This window comes from Mus musculus, chromosome 17 (assembly GCF_000001635.26).
Source record: "Mus musculus strain C57BL/6J chromosome 17, GRCm38.p6 C57BL/6J".
Taxonomy (NCBI): Eukaryota; Metazoa; Chordata; class Mammalia; order Rodentia; family Muridae; genus Mus; species Mus musculus.
Genome location: NC_000083.6, coordinates 16,479,743 through 16,503,527, shown reverse-complemented (window position 1 = coordinate 16,503,527; position 23,785 = coordinate 16,479,743). Strand labels below are relative to the sequence as shown.

General features: G+C 35.7%; 1 long non-coding RNA gene across 1 annotated transcript in view; it reads right to left on the bottom strand.

Moving 5' to 3' along the window:
- Positions 1 to 11,471: 11,471 nt before the first annotated feature.
- Gm41534 overlaps positions 11,472 to 23,785 on the bottom strand; it is a 256,531-nt gene continuing 244,217 nt past the window's right edge. Inside the window, exons 4-5 of the long non-coding RNA XR_876635.1 lie at positions 14,712 to 14,900; positions 11,472 to 11,542 (exon numbers count right to left, since the gene is read on the bottom strand). This is a non-coding gene — a long non-coding RNA (predicted gene, 41534). The remainder of the gene's footprint in view (positions 11,543 to 14,711; positions 14,901 to 23,785) is intronic.

Below are 23,785 nucleotides of genomic sequence, written 5' to 3'. Positions count from 1 at the left end.
CAATAGCGGAGCAGTTAAGATCTTATATCTAAGCTAATCTGGTTACCTACCTATCATGACCCCAATATACTTGCTTATCATTGGTCTGGTTCTTTGGGCTTAGTATGTTTCCATGATCTCTCTCTGGAACCGCATGACTCCACCTCCTCTACCCTCCTGGCCAGTCTTAAGCTCCCTCTCTCCCTTTCTCCTTCCTCTGGCTGGAAGATGTCCCACCCTATTCTCTCTTCTGCCTGCCCATTGGGTAGTCTACATTTATTGATAAGGCAGAGAATAAATAGTAATAATTGTATATATAAAGTTGAGACAGGAGATTCTTAAGCATTACAATGCTGTGTCTGAACTGAAGCAAGATATGAGAGCAGAAAAATCAGAACTTGAGTAACACAAGGATCAACTTTACACAGTGCACAGAAACATTATGCCTATAGCTAAAGGCAGGGAGAGAGTGTTCTTGAGGGATTCAGCCCCTGTGAGACTGTATGCTCCAGTAGCTGATCCTACATCCATAAGCTTGTAGATAGCACCAAGTGAGCTAAGTGAATTTTAAAGAAAATAAATACATGAAACTTGAAGAGAAAGTGGTCTGTTGATTATGGGAAGTATCTAAAAGAGAGATGGAGTGTAAATTTGGTTTAAAAATAGATTATATGGAAGTTTATGTTTCTTAACTAATAAATGATGGGGAAAGATTTAAAAAAATAAAAATAAATATTATTCGTTACTGGTCTTGGATTTTTCAATATTTTTTGACAAATATTGATTTTACTAGTACTTGTCTTCCATATGGTCAATTGGATGAAGTATTTTAGTACATTATTCACAGAAAGACTTTTTTTTTTTTTTTTTTTTTTTCGTGACAGGGTTTCTCTGTATAGCCCTGGCTGTCCTGGAACTCACTTTGTAGACCAGGCTAGCCTCGAACTCAGAAATCCACCTGCCTCTGCCTCTCAAGTGCTGGGATTAAAGGCTTGTTGTAAACAAATTTTATGCTTTGCTTGTTATAACTACTTGTTACAAATCAGTGATGGATAATCCAATTATCTTATCATTAATGTTATGAGACATATTCTTTAGATATTTATAGAAATTGATAGATAAATACAAAGTTATATGTGTGTATGCACACATTCATTAGGTCTTAAACATTTTAGTAAAGTTGTCTTCTAAAAATTTTGCCATAGTTTCTACATCACCAATACTGGAAGTCTGGAGCTGATTCAGTTATAAAATGTCTGATGTTGTATTTAAGAAGAGAGCCTTCCGTTTATCCCATTTTCAAACATGACTTAAAATACACAAAATCATGTGGTTTAATTTTCTACATATAATAAATCAGAATGCTGAATGGCAAATTGTAATTTACTTTTGAGAAGCAGAAATACAGTATAATTTAGAAAATGATATTTTTTTCTTACTAAAAAAGGGGAGGGATTTGGAAAGAATGGGCTGGCCCTTTAGAAATCAATGTAAAATTTTCTCAAAAAAAAAAAAACCCTAGAAATAGAACTTTCCTATGACCCAGTTATACCAGTCCTAGGTATCTATCCAGAATACTATACATCCTATCATAGAGACCTTGTATATTCATGCTCATTCTCACTGTATCCACAATGTCTAAGATATGGTATCAACATAGACGTCCATCAGCTCATAAATGGCTAAGGACAAATTCACACACACAATTAATATTACCGATAGGTAAAGAAAAATGAAATAATGAAATTTTTAGTTAAATTAGGGGAGCAGGAAAATTATGCTGATTTAGATCATTCAGGCCAGGAAGAATCTAGCTTTGATCTTTTGTTTTGTATGCTAATCTTAGAGTATTTATGGGATCTGGGAAACTAGAAAGGGGTCATTGGTACAGAAAAAAAATTAAGGGAAGAAAAATATTAGAACATAGAGAAAATGGAAGGAGGGAAGAAAAGTCTTTGCAGGGAGGTTTGTAGGAGTACAGGCAAATCAAGGAGGCGGGAAAGAATAAATTAAAGATGTATAAAAAAAAACACATGAAAACCTATCATCTCACAACCCAATTAAGAATGTAATTGGAAGAATAATAAAATGCATGTGATTTGAAAGACAGAGAGAATACTGGGGGCTGAAGCGTTAAGTTACATGTTGGTAAGGATATAGAAAAAAGAAGTAGTGGGTGGTTTAACTAACAGTAAGATCCATTAAAATGCCTTATTTGGGCCTACAAATGTATAAGCTAATCTCAAAATATAACTTAAAACACAAAACATATGCAGCTAGAGTCAAGAGCTCCGGGGTACTGGTTAGTTCATAATGTTGTTCCACCTATAGGGTTGCAGATCCCTTTAGCCTAGTCGGCCATCACTGGACAGAGAGGCCCATTGGAAACGCAAACTTTGTATGCCCCAGTACAGGGGAACGCCAGGGCCAAAAAGGGGGAGTGGGTGGGTAGGGGAGTGGGGGTGGGTGGGTATGGGGGACTTTTGGTATAGCACTGGAAATGTAAATGAGCTAAATACCTAATAAAAAATGGAAAAAAAAACACAAAACAATTCTGATGGAATCACCCTCTTCTAGCAGACAATGCAGCTCTAAGAAAGCATGGGCTTTTATATAACCATGGGATTTTTCCACCTGAGTCCCAGTTCCCAAATAAAATCTCAGAGGCTTAATATTACTTACAAATCCCTTCTATTTCCTGCCCTAGCTAATAGGTCATCAGCTTTTTTACTGACAGGTGATGCTTCCACACAATATGTAGAAAATTCCCTCTACAATGTTAAATGCAAAGTTTATTAAAGCCTGGCACCTCCCTATGAGTTATTGGTTAGAGAGGCTATAATTACAGGATATGATCCTGTTGCTGAAGATACTGCTGCACTTCTGCTGCAATGAGTACAGAAGTCAATTTCAAACCAACCAGGAGATCTTTTCCTTGCCCACTAGGTTTTGTGGTTGCTGGCAGGTTTCATGCAGGTTCATAGGATATAAAGACATTAATAGTCTCACCCATTTGTGAATCCTGAGTTCTACAGTAACTACTAGCAAAGAAAGATATACTGTTTGGAGCAATAGTGACACCACTTTCTGATTGGATGGGAGGCCTGTTCCAAAGAAAAGAATTCTATGCCTGTTATTATAATCTGGGTAATAGATGGTGGGTGCAGATGTCCTAGGCCCCACCATAAAACCTGTTATTTTTGTTTTGTTAAATGTTCATTAATGCTTAGTTGTATCTTTTCTTTCACATATGTATAACTTTGGTCATATCTGTACTGATATCAATCCAGTCTCCAAAGATAATCTGTGACAAGTGATGCTTTGGAGAAGGCTGTTTCTGAAAAAATCATGCGCACAAGTTGAAGGCAGAGTGGTAGTCACAGTGCTTTCAGCAGAGCAGAAAGCTGAGCCTACTCCTAGTTTTATATACTATGTACACTAATTACTTTTTAAACTGTCCTTATTATAGATAAAGTGACCGCTACTGAATCTTAAACATGTCTTTAAGATCAAGACACTGTGGGAAGATCTATAAGGAAAGAGATGCACAAGACCAAAGTAACAAAGTTCAACTGGGTCTTCAGATGTACCATTGGTTGTTAGGAAGAAATGAAGCCTGTGAGTGGGTAAAGGTGGGTGAATTGGTAAAGCCATGCAAGAAAGCCATAAAAAGCATGTCAAGAGTGAGAAACGTGAAAGAAGCTCCAAAGAGAGAACACGGACAGAGCAAAGTATTTGTGTGTTCCTTTGTAGGAAGATGGGGTAAGTGCTGCTACAGATTTGTTAGTTACTGTAATTACATTCACCCTTGTACCTCCTTTGGAAAAATACTAAACTAAAATGAAAAATAGTTAAAATTTCCTAAGAGTGTCTTGTCATAATAAATGGTTAGAAATAAATTTGCTCTGATTACCACACTTTCTATTGAAAGGTAGTAACTGTGAGAGAGAATAGAAAGAACACCATGACCAGGAAAGAGTCACCAACTTTCTTTCATGAAACATTCTGAAGGATGTTTTTGTGAAAGTGAGAAGTCAATATTTTAAGGAAATTTTCCTTTAATATCCCTAATGGGACTCAGAGAAATCATTAGAATACTTAGAAATGCTTATAAACACCAATTACCATAGAAGTCCAAGAGTTAAATACAGTACTCTAAAAAGCCCTTGCTTTTTTAAAGAAGGCATCAAGTAATGTTTGTTTTACGTTTCATCTTTGAGTGGGCCCAGAAAATAAATAAATGTGAGTACATGTGGTTTTTACCATAGGCATAGAGAGCTGAATGTTGTTTCTCAAAAACCAAAACAACAACAAAAAAACTATCAATTTCTGTAAGAGGTCAAGAAAAAGATTATTTTATTATGGGGTTGGATAATTATGCCCAACCCGAGTGTGGTCTAATCTTTCACAAACTGAAGGATCAAAGACGTGTTTGGTCCCTTTAAAAGAAGGCACATTCAAGGCTAGCATGCTTTGATATCTCATCCCAGTATTCATTCAAGGGTCATATTTTTAATTACAACTGGGAATCGTTAAACAGTGATATTTGCAAACGACACAAAGAAATTGAGTCTCATTATACATGTCATTAATGCAGCACTGTGTCCAACTTACTGAATTTCCATAATGCAATGTTTTAGAGATTAAAGGATTTGGTTAACCTTACTCTTAAGTTGATGAACACAATTTTCTGTCAGGATCTCTAAAATAGCATGTGTGTTTTGTTTTGTTTTGTTTTGTTTTGTTAACATACAGGTTTTATCTTATAGTTCTCTGCTTTACCTCACAACTTTTTTTCAAACAAAACTAATGCTTAATTTTTACATTAATATACAGAGTAGTAACTCACCACTTTGCATTCCTCAAATCTTCTGGAAATAATTATGACTCATAATGGCAAATATTTATAAGCAGGAAGTCATGTTTGCTTTAACAGTAATTGTAAATTATTATGACACTTTAAATAATAAAAACACTTGTGGCAATAAAAAATCATATTTCTTTCAACTACTTGACTTCTAGATATCCAGCAAAGTTATAATAATCAACATAGCATGATATTGGCATAGACAGGAGGACCAATGCAAGAGAATGGAAAGATTAGAAGTAAAAATTTACACCCATATAAACTTGGATTAAATTAAGGAGCCAACAATTTGTAAGGAAAATAGGAGAGCCTTTTTGTTAAAGGCCTTGAGAAAACTGAATATCCATACATAGAAGGAAGCTAGAGTATTGTCTGTATTGATCACCTGTTAGAGAGGTTAATTTAAAAGCTCTTAAATTCTTAACACCTACATGGCATCTCACAACTGTCTATAACTCCAGGTCTGAGGGAGCCAACACCCTCCTAGATGCAAAACTCCAATGTACATGAAATAAAAATAAGCAAATCATTTTTAAAAAGTAATTTGAGAACTGTAAGAATTAAAATGCTAAACAAAGCATTCCAGGAGTAAGGTTTCATTCTCGTGGAATGGGTAAGAGTTTTTTTTTTCCTTGTTTGTTTGTATATTTGTTTGTTTTTAGGGATATTTGGAGACTGGAATACCAAACAGAGAAAGTAAGTTTAAAACTAGGCAAATTAGATTATATCAAACTAAAAAGCAGCAGGGGAGATTATTAAAAGTGCAAAGGTGAGAAAACATTTTAAACTATACTTCTGACCGGAATATACAAGCAACTTCAAATCATAAATAGAAAAAATAAGTAAGTAAATAAATGAATAAATAAATAAATAATATCCACACCAACAAACAGAAAACACAAAACACAAAAAACAAACACACGGACAAATACAGATATGCAATAGATCTCAACAGACTTCCCTGAAAGGAAGGCACAAGTCACCTCCAGATAGTATAAAAATGTTCAATATCAGTAGTCATTGCCAACTTTGCATTAAAACCAAAATAGATAATACTTAGCTAAGAATGAATATGAAAGAGAGAGAGACAGAGACAGAGAGGAAGATACAGGAGGAGGTGGTGCTAGTGATGGCAGAGGAGGGAAGGAGAGGGAGAGAGGGAGAGAGAAGAGAGAGAGACTAATAATATCAGATGATGGAAAGAATATGAAGAAGAGGGAATTCCTGGAATGTATATCAAGTTCTACCCCTACTATAGAAAAATATGGATTTCAATTTAAAAAATAGAAGTTCCACATAATCCAACACTCATTTATATAACTCAAAGAAATGAAATCACTCATCAATGAGACGTCAGCTCATGCCTGGGTTAATAGCAACATTTATAATATCTAGAAAATTGAAACAAAAAACATCCATCATCATATCAATGGAAAAAATAATGGTTCAGATATTCAAAGAAATACTATTGGCAATATAATACTATTAAAATAAATACATAGTGTGTAGATAAGATGGCTCAGATATAAAAGTGCTGATCACTAAGCCTAATGACTTAAGTTCAATTCCTGAAACCCATACAAAGGTAGAAGGAGAGGATTGACTCCAGGACATTTTCCTCCTCTGACTTCCAACCAATTGTTGTCATGGTGCATACATGCACACACACACACATACACACACACACACACACTAAATAGAAACAGTTTAAGATGCCATCTTGTCATTCACATCAACACAGAACAGGAAATCCTATATTCAGTGAAGTAATTCAACCACTGCAAAACAGACACTATAAGTCACTCACATATGGAAAATAAACATAAAAGTTGAATTTGGGCCTGGAAATGATTAAAAGAGCTTCAGGCTCCTCTAAAAGATCCAAGCTCACTTCTGAAGATACTACAGACTGTGCTCATTCCAGACAAGCTAGATAGAGTTCTCAGGGATAAAGATTAGAAATTAAGTAGAAATGTCTATGATTCAACAACAAAATATGCGTATAACAAAATTTCATTTTTTTTAGAATAAATACTTTATGCTGAAGATGCAAAGCAAGTTCCATTAGTTTTAGGCAGTGCAAAAACAAATTTTGAGCTTAAAATGGGTTAAATAAAAACATGGACAAGTCTTCATTAAAAATAGAAATTCAAGAGTTTTTCACTCACATTTCTGGAATAAAACATACACAGGAGCTCATGAAAATGAAAGCAGAAGTCTACATAGAAAAGCAGAAACTTAGTCATTTCAAATTGCATTTTACAGTACCAATATTTACTATTGTATTTGAACTTCCCTTCATTATTCACAAATACCTACTCCTTAAAATCCACAAAATATCTTCCTCTTTTTAAAAAATTTATTCTTTAATTTTTTTTTACAGTCCAGACTTTATTCTCTTCCAGGCCCACCCTCCAACTCTTCAACATCCCACACTTCCTCCTCATTCCCCAACCAACTCCACCCCCCACCATCTCCAAGAGGATTTTTTTAAAATCCTCCCACTTTATCAGACCTCCCCACTCCCTGAGGCCCCAAGTCTCTCAAGGGTTAGGTGCATCCTCTCTCACTGAGGCCAGACCTGGCAGTCCTCTGGCCTCATATCAGCTAGTGTATGCTGCCTGGTTGGTGGTTCAGTGTCTGAGAGATCCTGGGGTGCAGGTTATTTGAGACTGCTGGTCTTCCTATAGAGTCGCTCACCTCCTCAGCTTATGGTGCACTTACAAATTATCGTATTATTCTGAAATTTTCAGTGAAAAAAGAACTTGACAATTGTTCAAGTTGGTTTGAAGAAACACTCAAAACAAGGAGGACTTTAAGGGTCAGAAGTAACAGTAAGGAACATGCATATCACACAAGGTAGCACAGGATGAGTTAGCTGAGAACCATAATATCTCAGAAACATTAGATCACTCATCTCAGAGCATTCAGGGGTGGGTTTGGACAACATCATAGAATACCGGAGGGAAGTGTGAACTGTGTGACCTTGGGAATTGGGCTACACAGCAAAAGGCGTTTGCTAAGGTTGTTCTCTGAATTTCTGAAATAGATAAATTTTACCTAGCTTTCTGTTTAGTGACTCAGTCAATGAAGTTAATAAAGAGGCTGACACTATTTCCAATAGTGCTGGTATTCATTAGCCAATGAAGTAAGATCTGGCAAGAATAAATTTTACACCGTAATTTACATATTTTCAGTCAGAAGTCCATAATATTTCATGAACATTTTATCACATATTATTTCAGAAACTAATGAAGAAGTAATAGAGATGTAAAGTTATAATTCTCCTTTGGTTAGAAAAAATACTTCTTAATTCTACTTATAGATATTTCATGGATATTGTTCATTCAAACCCTGAAAAATGAATTTTGTTTAGAAACAGTAGCAACAAAATTCTATGGCAACATGGTTTTCCAAAATGTATGACTATAAAAGGAAAACACTATTATAAAAGATTATTTAGCAAGATGTATTTTTTTCCTTAGTTCTGAAAGTCTGACTTTTTGGAATATATCAGGACAAACAAACTCAGAATTGTAATACTGTAATGATTTGTTCAATAGAATTAATTCATTTTTGTAAGTCATAGAAAGCAGATGGTTAGGGGAACTGAACAGGTGATTATATCTGTTAATTCACACTGACAAAATATAGATGAGGATTTAATAGAAACCATTAAAATAAATTCATATACAACTAAAACACCAGCTCTTTCACACCTAATGCTTGGTAATTGAATTAGTTTCATTCCCTGAATAATGACCAGATTATTGGACATTACATTGACATTTATTGAGCTTACATCTTATACTTTTAAGTGACTCTTCTAATTTTCAAAGATGTAAATTAGGGAAACATAAAGGAATAAGTGATGTTATATAACTTCCCTCATCTGTATTTTCACAGCTATCCACACTGCTATGTTCTATTATCATTACCTATGAAGCAGCCAGTTCCATTCCTTTTTACCACACCACAAATCTCTCTTTCATAGGGGGCACTTTAATAAACATTACTCCATGAGCTTACAGGTAGTGTTATCTATTTATGGATATTAAGAATGATCTGGACAGAGGGGTATGTTATTTTTAACTTCTCAGCAAAATCAAGAGAGTGTTGTTTTAAAGGGAAAGATAATTTATGCTAGCTAGTCATATTTTTTCAGCCTCCATCATTTTAGAAGATCCTTGAAATATTTGTTAATTTATGTTAAAAAAGAATTTCTTATTTAAAACGTGGTTGGGCACAATTAAATCAAATGTGAAATTGTTAATGTATTTCAATGATCTTTGATTAATCAGGATTAGATAAAAGAAGCAAGACTGCATTAGGAATAGCTTGGTTTACTTGTTATTTGTTTTTATTCCCCACTGGTTGAATGTGTCGTGATGGAGGAATATGTGGCTTCTGCTCTGTCAGATTGTGAGGCTTAGATGTGAACTACATACTTAGCAACACTCAATCACAATATAATTTAGTGCAGATCAAATAATCTGATTCTACATGTAGCAAACGATTTTCCATTTTACAGTTGACTAGACAGTGTGTAGCACACCGTGCATACCATTAGTAGTTCAAAACAATAAAATAATATAGACATTCTATTAACTGACTGAACTAAATGAAATACAATGTTTATTTTAAATTTTTCTGTGGGCGTTGGATTCTCCTTAATGTTTTCTGACCGATCTTCAATTCAATGGGGTTTAATTTAACACAATGACATTTGTCTCTGATGGATATGAATAATACATATACTGAAAACATTAATTACTAAAGCAGTATAAAGCATTCTTTGGGTGCTTTAACTAATTTTATAAAAGGAATTCCATCTCCTCAGAATCATAAGTGGTACATTCTCTTTTCACTTTGTATCATTCTGTTTGGTTGATTAAGGCTTTGCATAACTAACCAGCCACAGGAATAAGTAGTGTGTGCGACTAATGTCAGCATGACTTGGCAGCCATGAATAAATCAAAGCATCCATGAATAAAGGTGCTGAGCTTATATATGATAATTTATGTAACAGTACTTAGAAAACCCAAGCACTGGAAGTGTAAGGTGTTATTATTACGATGATATGCCTGTATTTCCATACCAGAAGAATGATAACCAAATCTATTGTAAGGCAGGATTATTAGAAAACAATGAAGCTAATTCTAATGATGATTTATAAGTGTCTTCTATATTTGAAACACCAAGAAAAATGAGCTATCACCAAAAAAGAATTCTAATAATACTCACAGACATTCCAGAAACTTCTCCACTGAAAAAGAACATATACTTTCTTTTTGTCTCTGTGTAATGGGAAATGTTTTGTTTTTTAAAAAAGGGGGTAGAGTGGGGAAGACACTTTTTGTTTACATATTTTTATTGGATATTTTATTTATTTACATTTCAAATATTATCCCCTTTATAGGAGGTTTCTGTGTGTGTGTGTGGGGGGGGTATTAAAAAAAATTTTATCCCTAAAGTTAAAGGGCAGGGCAAAACAAGTAATCAGAAATTAGGAAAACTTTATTCCTAGTTTTCTACATGAGCACAAAGTGACTTACTCACCAAGCCTCTCTTTTTACATTACAGATGTATTCAAAACGTCCACTTTACAAAATTTGGTAGAATAAAACATTCAGGTACATGCCGCTAATCTGAGTATGTAATGTGTTCAGTGTTTTAAAGTTTCCTCTGTGCGTCCTAGCTGAGTATTAACTAATAACTGAGTATTACCTGAGCATGAATTCACCAATTTGGTTCTTTTACTACGTTCTGTTTATAAACTTGAAGCACTTACACTTATCTCCAGTATTTGGAAGGTCCCCCTAGCTCTTCCTTGGCAGCACTGTGAAGGTACACATCTACCATTTTCAAGCCCCGGGCAACATGCCATAGTTTCTGTTTTAGTCATGGAACTTTTTATGGTATTTCACAATATCTTTTCCAAACTCCATTGCCGCAAACTAGTGACTCACCTTCATCAAGAAGTATTTGTAAATGATACTGCAGAAGAGGAGGCAGAAAGACTGTAAGAGACACAGGAGATGGAGGAAACCAAGGAAATAAAGCCATCTAAACACAGTAGGACCAATGTACATAGGAACCCAGAGAGACCCAGGCAGCACAGGACCCGCACAGATCTAAATTAGTAGGGGCCTAGTGCTGAGACAAGAAGAGAGTACAAGTCCCATCTCTAACCCAGTAGCTATTCAGAGACTGCCCCACCTAGGGATTGATCCTATCTGAAGACAACAAAGCCAGACACTATTGCTGACACCAAGAAGCCTTTGCTGACAGGAGCCTGGTATAGCTGTCTCCTGAGAGGCTGTGCCAGAGCCTGACCAATACAGATGTGGATGCTTGCAGCTTACTGAGCGCAGGGTCCCCAATGAAAGAGTGAAGGGAAGGACTGAAGGAGCTGAAGGAGATTGCGACCCCATAGGAAGAACGACATTAACTAACCAGACACCCCCACCCAATAGCGCCAAGAGACTAACCCACCAAACAAAGAATACACATGGAGGGTCCCATGGCTCCAGCTGCATATGTAGCAGAGGAAAGCCTTACCTGGCATCAGTGGGAGGGGATGTCCTTGATCATGTGGAGGCTCAATGCCCCATTGTTGGGGAATGCTAGGACAGTGAAGCAGGAGTGAATAGAAGCATGGGAGTGGGGTGCAATGGGGGTTTGCGGAGAGAAAGCCTAGAACGAGAATAACATTTGAAATGTAAATAAATAAGATAACCAATAAAAATGAAAATTATTTCTCTTCAACGAGTAAACAAACTACTTTCAAAGGCAGGCTCCGTGACCACCAGCTGCTAGTCAAAACTATCTCAATGACATTGTTGAAAGTTAATTTTACCCTTACAGGTCTTCTGCATACATACTATGATTCTATTATCTTCTTCTTCTTCTTCTTCTTCTTCTTCTTCTTCTTCTTCTTCTTCTTCTTCTTCTTCTTCTTCTTCTTCTTCTGTTTTTGTAGGATTGCTGTGTGCACAAATATCTGTGCCTATGCATCGATGGTTCTTGTGCTTTCTCTTTGGTTCTATTTCTCCTGTTTGCTTATTTTATTCTATTCCTGCTTATTTGTTTTTATGTTATCTTACCTAACTATTCTTTTAGATATGCATTTGTTTTCCAATGAGAGAGAAAAAGAAATAGTGGATTTGGGTGAGGGATACAATTTGGGAGGAGTTCGAGAGAAAAAATAGTAATCAGAATATATTGTATGAAAAAACATCTATCTTCAATGTAAAAAGTAGGAAAAAAGAAAGTAAATTAAATTCTTCTTGATGTTACAATGAAGCCTGTTCTTATGTAAATATAGAAATTCTGCCTAGGTTCTAGAGAAATGTTTCTCAAATTGTTTTCAAGAACCAGAATTTTTATTGATAGCCTATCAAGGACAACCATTAGTACAGACACATTGTATAATGAATGTGTACTAACTAAATGGGAATATGTGTTATATGACACAGAAGCAACCACTATCCTTGTTTTATAGCTATAGAGTCCAAGGTTTACAAAAGGTACCACACTTCTCTGGGAATTCATTTATGAGTTAGTGCATCCTGGGATACATTGGATATTTTCACTATAGAGATGGTTATATTGTCCCAATTAGTCTGTTCCATTCAAGGTACTTGTACTGGCTGTTTTGTGTGTCAACTTGACACAGCTGGAGTTATCACAGAGAAAGGAGCTTCAGTTGAGGAAATGCCTCCATGAGATCCAACTGTAAGGAATTTCCTCAATTAGTGATCAAGGGGGAAAGGCCCCTTGTGTGTGGGACCATCTCTGGGCTGGTAGTCTTGGTTCTATAAGAGAGCAGGCTGAGCAAGCCAGAGGAAGCAAGCCAGTAAGGAACATCCCTCCATGGCCTTTGCATCAGCTCCTGCTTCCTGACCTACTTGAGTTCCAGTCCTGACTTCCTTGGTGATGAACAGCAGTATGGAAGTGTAAGCTGAATAAACCCTTTCCTCCCCAACTTGCTTCTTGGTCATGATGTTTGTGCAGGAATAGAAACCCTGACTAAAACAGTACCACACAAAGATTGCACAGTCACTTCTCATGGTGTGTATCTTAGTACCATCAATATTATTTCAAAAAGGGGGAGTTATTTCTAACTTCTATGACAGTCCATTAGATACAGGGCATGATAAATTCAGTCTTCCTTCTTAGGCTCTTATAGTGCTGAACATTTTTATGTACTTGTCATAAAGAATTACAAAATATGTTCTAGAAATGATTAACTCATTAATCTTGTTAAAACTAAGCTAAAGGGAAAAATTAATTATCCTTATTTTGCATACCTGAGGTATGTAAGGTCACAGTTCAGATCTGTGCAAGAATTTACAGAGGGGTCTCTCTTTCCTTATCACAATTCATAAGAGAAACTTTCAGATCATGTAGAAGTGCAGAACTCAGAACTTAAACTAGGTAACTGTTTCATTTATACGTAAATATCATGAATTGAAATTAAAAATCAAGTTCAGGTTTAATTTATATCATCTACTCATTGAATTACTTCTGAAAAGGTATGAACAGAACTTAACACGTTCAATAGTTTTGTCAATGCTATGTTTACCACATTGACTGAATACTGTCCCATAATGGTAGCTGAGTGTTAACACATCCCACCAAATGAGAGGAAAAACCATTACACATTTCTTTTAATTGTACTAAACAAGCTTTATTTTTGGTCACACAGTGCTATCTCCCTAGAGTGGGATTTACAGAAACAGCATTTTTCATAGGATAAGGTGGGGTTTATATTAGTCCTCTAATTGCAGGCTAGGGGATTTTCAGGGGTTTTTGTTCTACTTGTGTAGAACATTTTAAAACTATTTGATAGAACGTCTTATCAGGATGTCAATTAGGGTATAAGTTGGAGAGCAAGTCAAATTCCAGAAAAAATAGATCAAGATATGGTAAAACCCAAGTGTTACAGAAAACAGGAATGGACCTGTTTTGACCTTGTAACGAGATGCCTTTTAATCTTAAGATGGAGTCAGGCTGGTCCATCAAATGCTTTCTTCATCTTCATTACTGAGTGTAATTTCAGTACAATCATGAAGATTGTTGATAAGGATTGTCATAATAGCAGGATGAAATTGGTGAGGTGATTTAGTGTGTGAGTCACAGTTCCCCCAACCTAGATCAAAGTTTCGGTTCTATTAAATGTTATGACTTGTGTCTCTAAGTAAGTACTTTAAGTTATTAATCTTGTTTGTGTTTTCATTAGGGAGACAGAGGTGGCAATAGTACCCGTGAGAGTATGTTATTGAGTATTGCTGGTATTGTGCATTTTGAGGGTGTACATTCAGTCAGCTCTCTGGAATAAATGATACTATTACACTTTTATCACATTACTTTTACTATTATTATTACTGGTGAGCACTTCTGGTTATTTCACATGGACAGATTATAAAACTACAGTTAATGGTTTACAGAAACTGTTTAGTAAAACAGCCCTGCTGTGGAAGCGTGCTTATGAGAAAGCAACTTTAGACTATCTCCCATTAAGTGGAAATATCCATTTATTTTCAATTACATGCTTTGCATAAGATTTGAATCTCTTACTGCAGCAGAACTTACTATTGGATTGCTAATAATATTCACTATTTACTTTGAGTAACCATATTTATGTCAAGGTCCAAAATTCATTTTTACTTATAATTATTTCTCCAATTTTAAGTTAAGTTTTTTTTTCTATTTAAGTTACAAGGGCTTTCACTTTGAAATCAAACTTAATTTTGTGAACAGTAGGACAGAAACAGACAGGCCAGACTTGTGGTAAGAATCTAGGGAAACTGACCCCAATCATAGTAGCTCACATGAGAGCTCACAGTAATGAAATCCTTACCCAGAAACTCATTCTCGCACTATATGCACATGGATCGCATACTTCTGCTCTCGGGTGCCAGTCTTTGTGAAACCAGTGTAACTGGCCCCCAGATCTTAGTAGACCCCTCAGATCTTAGCACAACTGACACCATGCTGATATGATCATTCAGGTCATAAAACTGTAGACATAGAACACAGACAGTTCCACCTGCCAAAATGAAAAAAAAAAGACATAATCCATCAAAATCCATTGTTCTGGGAAAGTATCTAAATGTACTAACCTTGCTTTTTTGAATTTTGTAGTTCTGCTTCTGGCTAATTGTTCTTGCTAACTGAAATATGTCAACCCAAAATGTCATTCTGAGAAAGGCTTGGATTCTGAATACCGAGTGTAGTCACTGGGTGACTAATAAAGACTTCCAATTGGCTTAAACTCATTTCCAAGCAGTTTTCTCTGTTAAATACCTCACAACATCAGGATCCTTAAAAAGAGTCGGATTTCATGTCCTGCCACGCACCTTCTATGTTTCAAGTAGCTTTGTGTTGTTATTTCTTATAACTTGGTGTGACATCCCCAAATCTTTCCATCTTAGCATCACAAGTCAAACAGCTATTAAATACTTTGACATTATTTTCAAATCTGAGAGAAACAGCTATGGAACAAATGCTTTTGTTTCCCACAAATTATGACATTGAACCATAACTATAAATATGATGTCATTAGAAGGTGGAAAGCATTAGAAAAGGGAGCTTTTGGATATAATGAGACTTAGACAAGGTCATGTATGTGGAACCAACACAAAAGGCCAGAACATTAACTTCTGCTCTGTTTCCCTCTGTCCCCACACTTCTGCCACAGTGAGAAGGCAGTTGTCTGATGGTCCAGTGTCTAGGGACATGGAGGATGAATGTTAGAAGAACGTTAATCAAATTGTAATTCTCATGAGACTTGTAGCATATAGGATCAGAACCATTCATTAGAAATAAATACTTGTTTAAGCTACAGAATATATGGGATCATATTTCAGTATACTCAAAAAGTATAATGGCCATTATCATCAAACTTCCTGTTATATTCTTCAGGGCTCAGAATCAGAACACAACTTTAAAATACTACTGGTGTATGCCATAGGAATTGGCTAGAACATAAACAAAGGATTATAATCATTTCTTTTTAAAAAAGAAATGGGTCACTGATTTTAATCACTGAAAAAGTACATTGCTCAGATGGTTCATAAAAAAATGTTTTTCTTACAATTAAAATAGCCAGATATACTTAAAAGTGCACTTGCCCTGTTCAATTTTGTTATAACTGATAACCCCATCTGTCTATACTTCAAAGTTATTTATTTTTCTGGACTGGGTTAACAAAAATATCTAGAAATATGGATAGCCAGCCCAGTGGCTTAATGAGCTGGAAAAGTTCACGACCTCCAGTGTGGCATGAGCTACTGGGCCTGGGATGCAGCTTTACCTACACCGGCTTCAGGATCTATCATAGCCTGGTTGCCATCTTCATGGGACTTCATGTTGGCAATGTGAGAATTCACATAGTTCTGCATTTCTGGGTTTCATGGTCTTCTAAAAACGTGGGTTTCAAAGTTCAAATATTCTTGTTTAAAAGCTTGTAGAACACACGTGCTTTGGGGAGAAATATCAGCAATTGGCTAGATTATAAATTAGCTTTAAAATGGTAATATGAAATGCAGAGAAGGCTGGGTAAGGTCACTTTGCAGTTCAGAACAAATTATTTTGTTTATTATTTAAAGATTCGGGATGCACAGAGCTCTGTTTGTCTCTTGTTCTTAATTTTGAATTTGTTTCTCCCATCAAGCAGTAATTAAACCTCTATGGTGCAGGAAGGAAGCCTGTAGGTAGTGACCTATGTGGGAATCCCAAAAGAGCATTCATGAAGCCAACAGAACGGCTTTCCAAAGAATTCAGGTTGTTTTAGGATTAAAGTCTTAAATTATCTGTAAATCTTGTAAATTTTATTTGAAACATCACTTAACCATTTTTTCCCCTTTGGGATTGAGGCTAGACAAATGTCATTCCATTTTCCTTAGAAACAAGCTCTTTTGGAGCCTTTTAAAAATCCGGATTGTATATGGTACACTCTATTCTTATCACAAAAAAATAATCAATGGGTAAGTTACACGATAATGGAATTGTGACTTCCACTAACAGCCATTTATGAAGATTTCATGTTCGCACTCAGGGCCTATTTTTAGGTTGTTGTTCAGTGAATCAGACTAAGTGCCAGCTCAGTTTCACAATCTAGGTCATGTGATCACAGTGGAACAGGAAGAGAATGGGCCTCCATTCTCCAGAAAGATCCTGTGTCACAATTCCCATGTTGACTGCACTGAGCATAGTTTAAAATATTCAAGTGCAATTCATAGTCATCTTTATGAAAATTACTTAGTTCATTTTCACGTCCTTTCTTTAAAAATCGCCAAGTATGACTGCATGGCCCACTAGTGAGCAACCCAGTTTGAAATGCATCCCATGGGTAGGCAACTGTCCCTCACAGTATTAATGATGCTATGTTGTGCTTCCAGACAGAGCCTAGCATAGCAGCCCTCTGAGAGATTCTACCAAACAGCTGACTATGACAGATGTAGTTACCCACACACAAACATTGGTCGGAGCTTGAGATCCTTGTGGAAGTGTTAGAGGAAGGATTGAAGGCCCTCAAAGAGATGAAAACCCCATAGGAAGATCAACAGTGCCAAATAACCTGGACCCCTTGGAGTTCCCAGAAACTGAGCCACCAACCAAAGAGCATACATGTCCATGGCCCACCACATGTGAGGCAGAGGTCCGCCATGTCTGGCCTCAGTGGGAGAAGATAAACCTAATACTGCAGAGACTTGATGCATAACAGTGGGCAAGGGGAATACAAAGGCTGCCCTTTCAGAGGCAAAGGGGAGATACTCTACAGGGGTACCATGAAGGGGGGCAACATTATGGATAAATACATTAATAATAATAATAGTAAATCACCAAATATCAGGACCCATCCTAACAATTCAGAAATTCTCCTTTATCTTCCTGTCCTTATTTTTCATACTCTAGCAACTGACACAACTGACACTCAGTGCATTTACTTCTCATATTTATCACTAGAATACTTAAGAAACTTCCCACAGCTAACCCCAAATAAGTATTTTCATGTATACAAACTTCCATAGAATGGTATTTTATCATAAGTTGTACATACTCTTAGAACAAGACCAATCACTTGATCTCAACACAGCTCAGGACTGCAACCATACTTAAAGGCTTCCTGCTACCACCGTTGGTCTTGTAGAACAATGTGCATAGTCTTTCTGTTTCAGAATAAAGATTAGACTTGAGTTTGTTCCTTCTACCTTGTATCATAATAGTGACTAATTATCAAGGTATTAAAAATTAATTCCATAAAGTTATGTATGAGAAAAATGGACAACATTAAATCCAGGAAAACTGAACATAAAGTAACTTGGAAAGACTAACCTATTGCTGGAAAGGGATTTTTATTTTATCGCTGTGTTCTTTCCCCCTGAAATTGATAGATATAACAGATTAAAGTAGGAGGATATAAAGTTAGTTTTATTGTTCAAAAATTGGACAGCTTGCATGATCACTACCTGCAACAACAGTGGCTGTGTTTGGCCCATGCCTTTTACGCTTGCATTTTAGTGATTCCTGACTTCAAGTGTCTACAAGTGACTCCTTAGCAGTGTGACTAGAAGATTCTTTTGCAAGCTTCATTTCCATTCTACTGCTTAAGAGCAATACGATGATTCTACTTGAACTTATTTTCTTTTGTTTTAAATTTCAAAGCTGTGGCCAGATTTATAGAAAGCCATTATGTGAAGTCTATTCAAATAGTATATCTGGCATGAACAGAGCTTGCATAGTCTTACTGCACTAGCTGTATTTTATACAACAGCAGGCATCCCAATGTTATGGATGGAAAGTGCACATATAAGAAGCAAACTACTGGAGTGGGGAAAAAAAGCATTTCATGTTCTTAAAAATCATTTTATTTTCCTAATTAGCATATATACATAAACATAAATCAGTCTCAATGTGCAGTGTCAAATCTATGGGTAAGAATATTATGTGAAAGCTCCAAATATTTCATCTCTAAGTAGAGTATTTAACATACTGATACATTTTATTAGTTTTCAATTGCTTGTTTACAAAATTGAATGGATTATGATTTGGAAAACATCCAACATCTTAATGGGAACACATACCCCAGTTTCTACAAAGATGAATTTACATTGGCACAGAGAGAGAGAGAGAGAGAGAGAGAGAGAGAGAGAGAGAGAGAGAGAGAGAAGAAGGAAATGGTGGGTAGAGTGAGAAGGACAAGAAATAGTGAGAGTGGGAGGGAAGACTGCAGCATTTGTACAGGTCTGTCATTACCTTTATCCCATATAATTTTAAGAAGCACTGATAATTGTGTTATGTGCCTCAAAAAACTTATTCCTTGCAACACTCTTTCATTTTTTTAAAAATTTTGTTTGTTTATTCATTCGATTTTGGGGGAAAAAAAACACACTATGCAATTCAGAACAGTCTAAAACTTACCCTGTCAACTTTAGTTTTAAATTCTCTTATCATCCCTATTAGGATTATGAGTCATGAGCTATCACACCCAGCAACAACTATGTTCTTATCTTACCTTGAAATAGCATGTAACTGAAAGCAACATGGCTGACCTTGGTCGAAAAATCATCAAAATTGTTTATATCTAGTATGTTTGAAAAAGAAATGGAAATTCACAGAAAATCTGTTTGGGCACCTAAATCCATGTGCAAGAAATCAAAGGACATAAAGAAAATACTTTGAGATTCCAATTTGTGGTTGCACATTCAGGATTTGATAGGGTTATTAAGCATACCACAGTATCTATTAAGCACTGACCTTTGCCACAGAAACTTGGCATTAACTGTTCTCTTCAGGAAACAGATACAATAAGAAAGCCTCTGCTTTCTGTTAGATTCATACAGAATATTGAGCTGCTCCAGTCATGTTTGTCATAGCTGTCCAAATATAGACTGTGGGAAAACATGATAAATTATGATTGAAGTGGAAAGGCTAATTGATATTAATTAAGTGGTCTAAAATTTAATTTCAATTAAATCATTCTTAATGAGCTTCCTGGTGATTTAGCAATTCTTCCTTTTGTTTATCATATTACTGTGAGAAAACCATAATGATACAAGAAAAAATATAGCATAAGGAAAGTCACATACTCTGATGAAATTGTAAATATATTATTATCTTTCTGCTTTAAAATCTTCAACAATGAACTTGGCACATGTCCATTTTCTATTACACTCCAACTGTGTATTATTATACTCCAGTCATGTTTGTCATAGCTGTTCAAATATAGACTGCCATCAAATTATAGTACTCTAGTATTTGGACAAGCAATATCCTTCCTCAATTTTGTCACTCTTTCCCTTTCCCTTTCGGCATTAATTTCTTTGAAAATATATGGAGAATGGTCTTTCTTTTCCAGAAATTACGTTCACGGATCACTACTTTGTGCAACTCATCCTAGGCTATGATTATCTTCTCATACTAGGCTATGATTATCTCTGTAAAAAGTGCTATTTCCTAATATCAAATTTCATATCTCCTCACTTGTACAATCTGTGATTATTAAACTCGAATTAAACCTAGCATCAATTTTGAGTATCAAAAATACATACTACTTAGTATATTTGTGTCATTGATATATCAATAAACACAACTTTTCACAAACTTAAATATGTATTAAAACTACAGTCTATGCACACACACACACACAGAGATTGAGAGAGAGAGAGAGAGAGAGAGAGAGAGAGAGAGAGAGAGGAACAGACATAGCCAATCATGCTACAATACAAGCTCATAGTGCCTGTTTGATAATGTTTATTGAGTAAATAGATGAAAGAGGAAAAACTCTTCTTTTTCTGCCTTTAATGTTCAATAATTGTAACAATCTTAGATAAATAATTCTTTAAAGTGAAATGATGTCAAATGGATTTACATGCACATATTAACAGTTTTTCAATTCTAATATGTGTGATGATTATACAATTCTCTCTCTCTCTCTCTCTGAGACTAGGTCTCAATATTAAATAGTATTGGCTGTTCTGAAACTTGTTATATAGACTAGGCTGGGACTCGTACAATTCAGCTGTCTCAGCCTCCTGAATACTGGGATTAAAAGTGTGTGCTACCATGCCTAACATTATATAGTTCCTTCTTATACTTAAATACATGAGAATGAGGTAAATGGTAGAAAACTAAGAATGATTTGGGAAATATTTAGAAAAAACAAACAAACATATAAACAAACAAAACCAAGATAACCTTACTCTTTTTCTGCATTAGGATGAGAGGTATATAATTTTGCTAATTCTTAAATGTGAACAAAAGCTTTAATTGCTATCTATTAAACATAAGTAAATTAAAAGAAAGATAAGAGAAACAAGAGGAAAAGCCTATAACGAGAAATCTGGGAGCAAGGTTCATCTTAATGATTCCTAGGATAGTTTGCCTTGCAGAATATGTGTGTCTTGAGGAAATGTTAATTCAGGAAGTTGCTTCTTGATTGCACTAACGGGCCCACTTATACAATCAAACATGGTTAAATGCTTCAATGCCTGAAATGAATATCTACCACCTTCCGGGGAACATAAGTAATATGTGTGAATACATATTTTCATGAAAGATCTCTACATTCTTGGGAAATATACTACAAAAAGAAACAGCAGCCCTCAGAAAAAGAAAGCCTTCAATACGGGATGCATATGACAGATCCTTCACAATGTGTTGCATCCATTACATTGACTTAACTGAGTCACCTTCCTCTAACTCCACAAAATGAAGAGATATTGGCAGTAGCTAGGATGACTCATGACCACAGTAACATATTTCACAAACATCCTCTGGGGCATGGGCCACAATCTATGAGATAACAGCTATTATCCTATAAACCAAGAGCCCTTCGAAACAAAGATTCTAAAGCAAAAAGAAGCTACACTCTCTATAGCTCTCCTGTTTAATTCATAATGCTTACGAGTACCACTTTAACTGCATAATCAGAGCTTTGTCTCTTATGGTATAGTATCAGGATAAAAAATGTTTCTATTTCATATTATTCTTTTCTAAAATATCCTCCCACATATTTAATAGATTTAAATTATTTTCATATGCCTTAAAGATGCTTTATATTTACTTGGTCTTGTAATTTTCACTTCAATATGAAAATATTGACTTAAAATTAAAATAGAGTCCTAAAACCCAATGACATAATTGCAATTATTTTAGATAAAAATAATTAAAGCATCTGCACAATCATAAAAATGTATAGTTATCATGCTTATTTTAACTATCTAAAGCATTATTTACTTTAAAACATGTGAATCCTGAGAATTCTATCATGAAAAATTACCCTTTTTTCTGTTTTCCTAGACATAAAAAGATTTTGAGAGAAACAAATTTTCAGTAAATCTGATAAACCGACATTTCTATAAACTTGTTCATCCTTATTTTTAGATTTGACAATCACATTTAATTTAAAAATTTTGTATAGTAGAATCATGGCAGTTATCAAACTAATTAAACTTATAAACCAAAGGGATTATTTAAGTTGTGAAATTGGTAGGATAGAACTAATATGGTACATAATAACAGTGTTGATTCCTACATAACAGCTTCTATCTATGACAGTTCCTCTAAATCTATCAATCTTTGTAGTCAGGAGGGTTGACCTATAAAGACAACATATAAGGTTTCATTTGCCCCTCTATTTCTAGGCCAAATACCACCAGCTCATTCCAGAAGAGAAAGTGTAATGAGAACATGACCTTTAAAATATGGGCTTTTCAAAGATATTTGCTTCCAAATCCCAGAACTAGTGGATTTTGTGCCATGCATGTTCAGAAAAACATTGAAGATATGACTTAAGTGACAGATTCTTCAGAAAGAGTATTATTCTGTACTTTCTCCCTAGTTTTAATATGCTCACAAGGTTCTTGTCAAGAGGAATATGGAAAAGTCAAACTCAGAATGAGAAAATGAAAGAGGAAGTGACATGAGGTTAGAAATCAGACTGAAGGGAAGGCCATCCAGAGACTGCCCCACCTGGGGATCCATCCCATATACAGACACGAAACTCATATGCTATTGTGGATGCCAAGAAGTACTTGCTGACAGGATCCTGATATAGCTGTCTCTTGAGAGTCTCTGCCAGAGCCTGACAAGTACAGAAGCAGATGCTCATAGCCAATCATTGGGCTGAGCACGGGGTCCCCAATGAAGGAACTAGAGAAATGACTGAAGGAGCAGAAGGGGTTTGCAACCCCATAGGAAGAACAGCAGTATCAACCAACCATACTCCCCAGAGCTCCCAGGGATTAAACTACCAACCCAAAAGTACACATGGGAGGGGGGAGCCATGGCTCCAGCACATATGTAGCAGAGGATGGCCTTGTCAGGCATCAACAGGAGGAGAGGCTCTTGGTTGTATGAAGGCTCGATGTCCCAATGCAGGGGAATGTCAGGGCAGGGAGGCAGGAGTGGGTGGGGGGAGGAGCACCTTCATAGATGTAGGGGGAGGGGAGTGGAATAGGGGGGATTCCAGAGGGGAAATGGGGAAAATGGGATAACATTTGAAATGTTAATAAATAAAATATCCAATAAAATATAAAATAAAATTTAAAAAAATTAAAAATCAGAGAGATAAAAATTCATATATTATAATAGTATGATGCTATAATTTTTTAGTCTGGTGAGACCCATGCAAGATTGTTTATTCCCCAGAATTATAAGATAAATGTATATTCTGTAAGCCACTATGTGCGTTTGTTATAGCAGCATCCCAAAACACATATGTAAGGAAAGGCAAGCATTGTTTCTCTCCCTATCCCTGTAGTATTGACACCAGGTGAATGATGTCCTATGATGAAGGCTACAGCTGGAGTTACCTAGTCTGTTCCACTGCAGTAGTGCTTGTAGAATCCACTGACCATTCCACTCCACCCCCTTAAGGTTCAGGACTATTCTGCACATTCTTTGTGTTTTTTAGCTCTGCTCAAACCT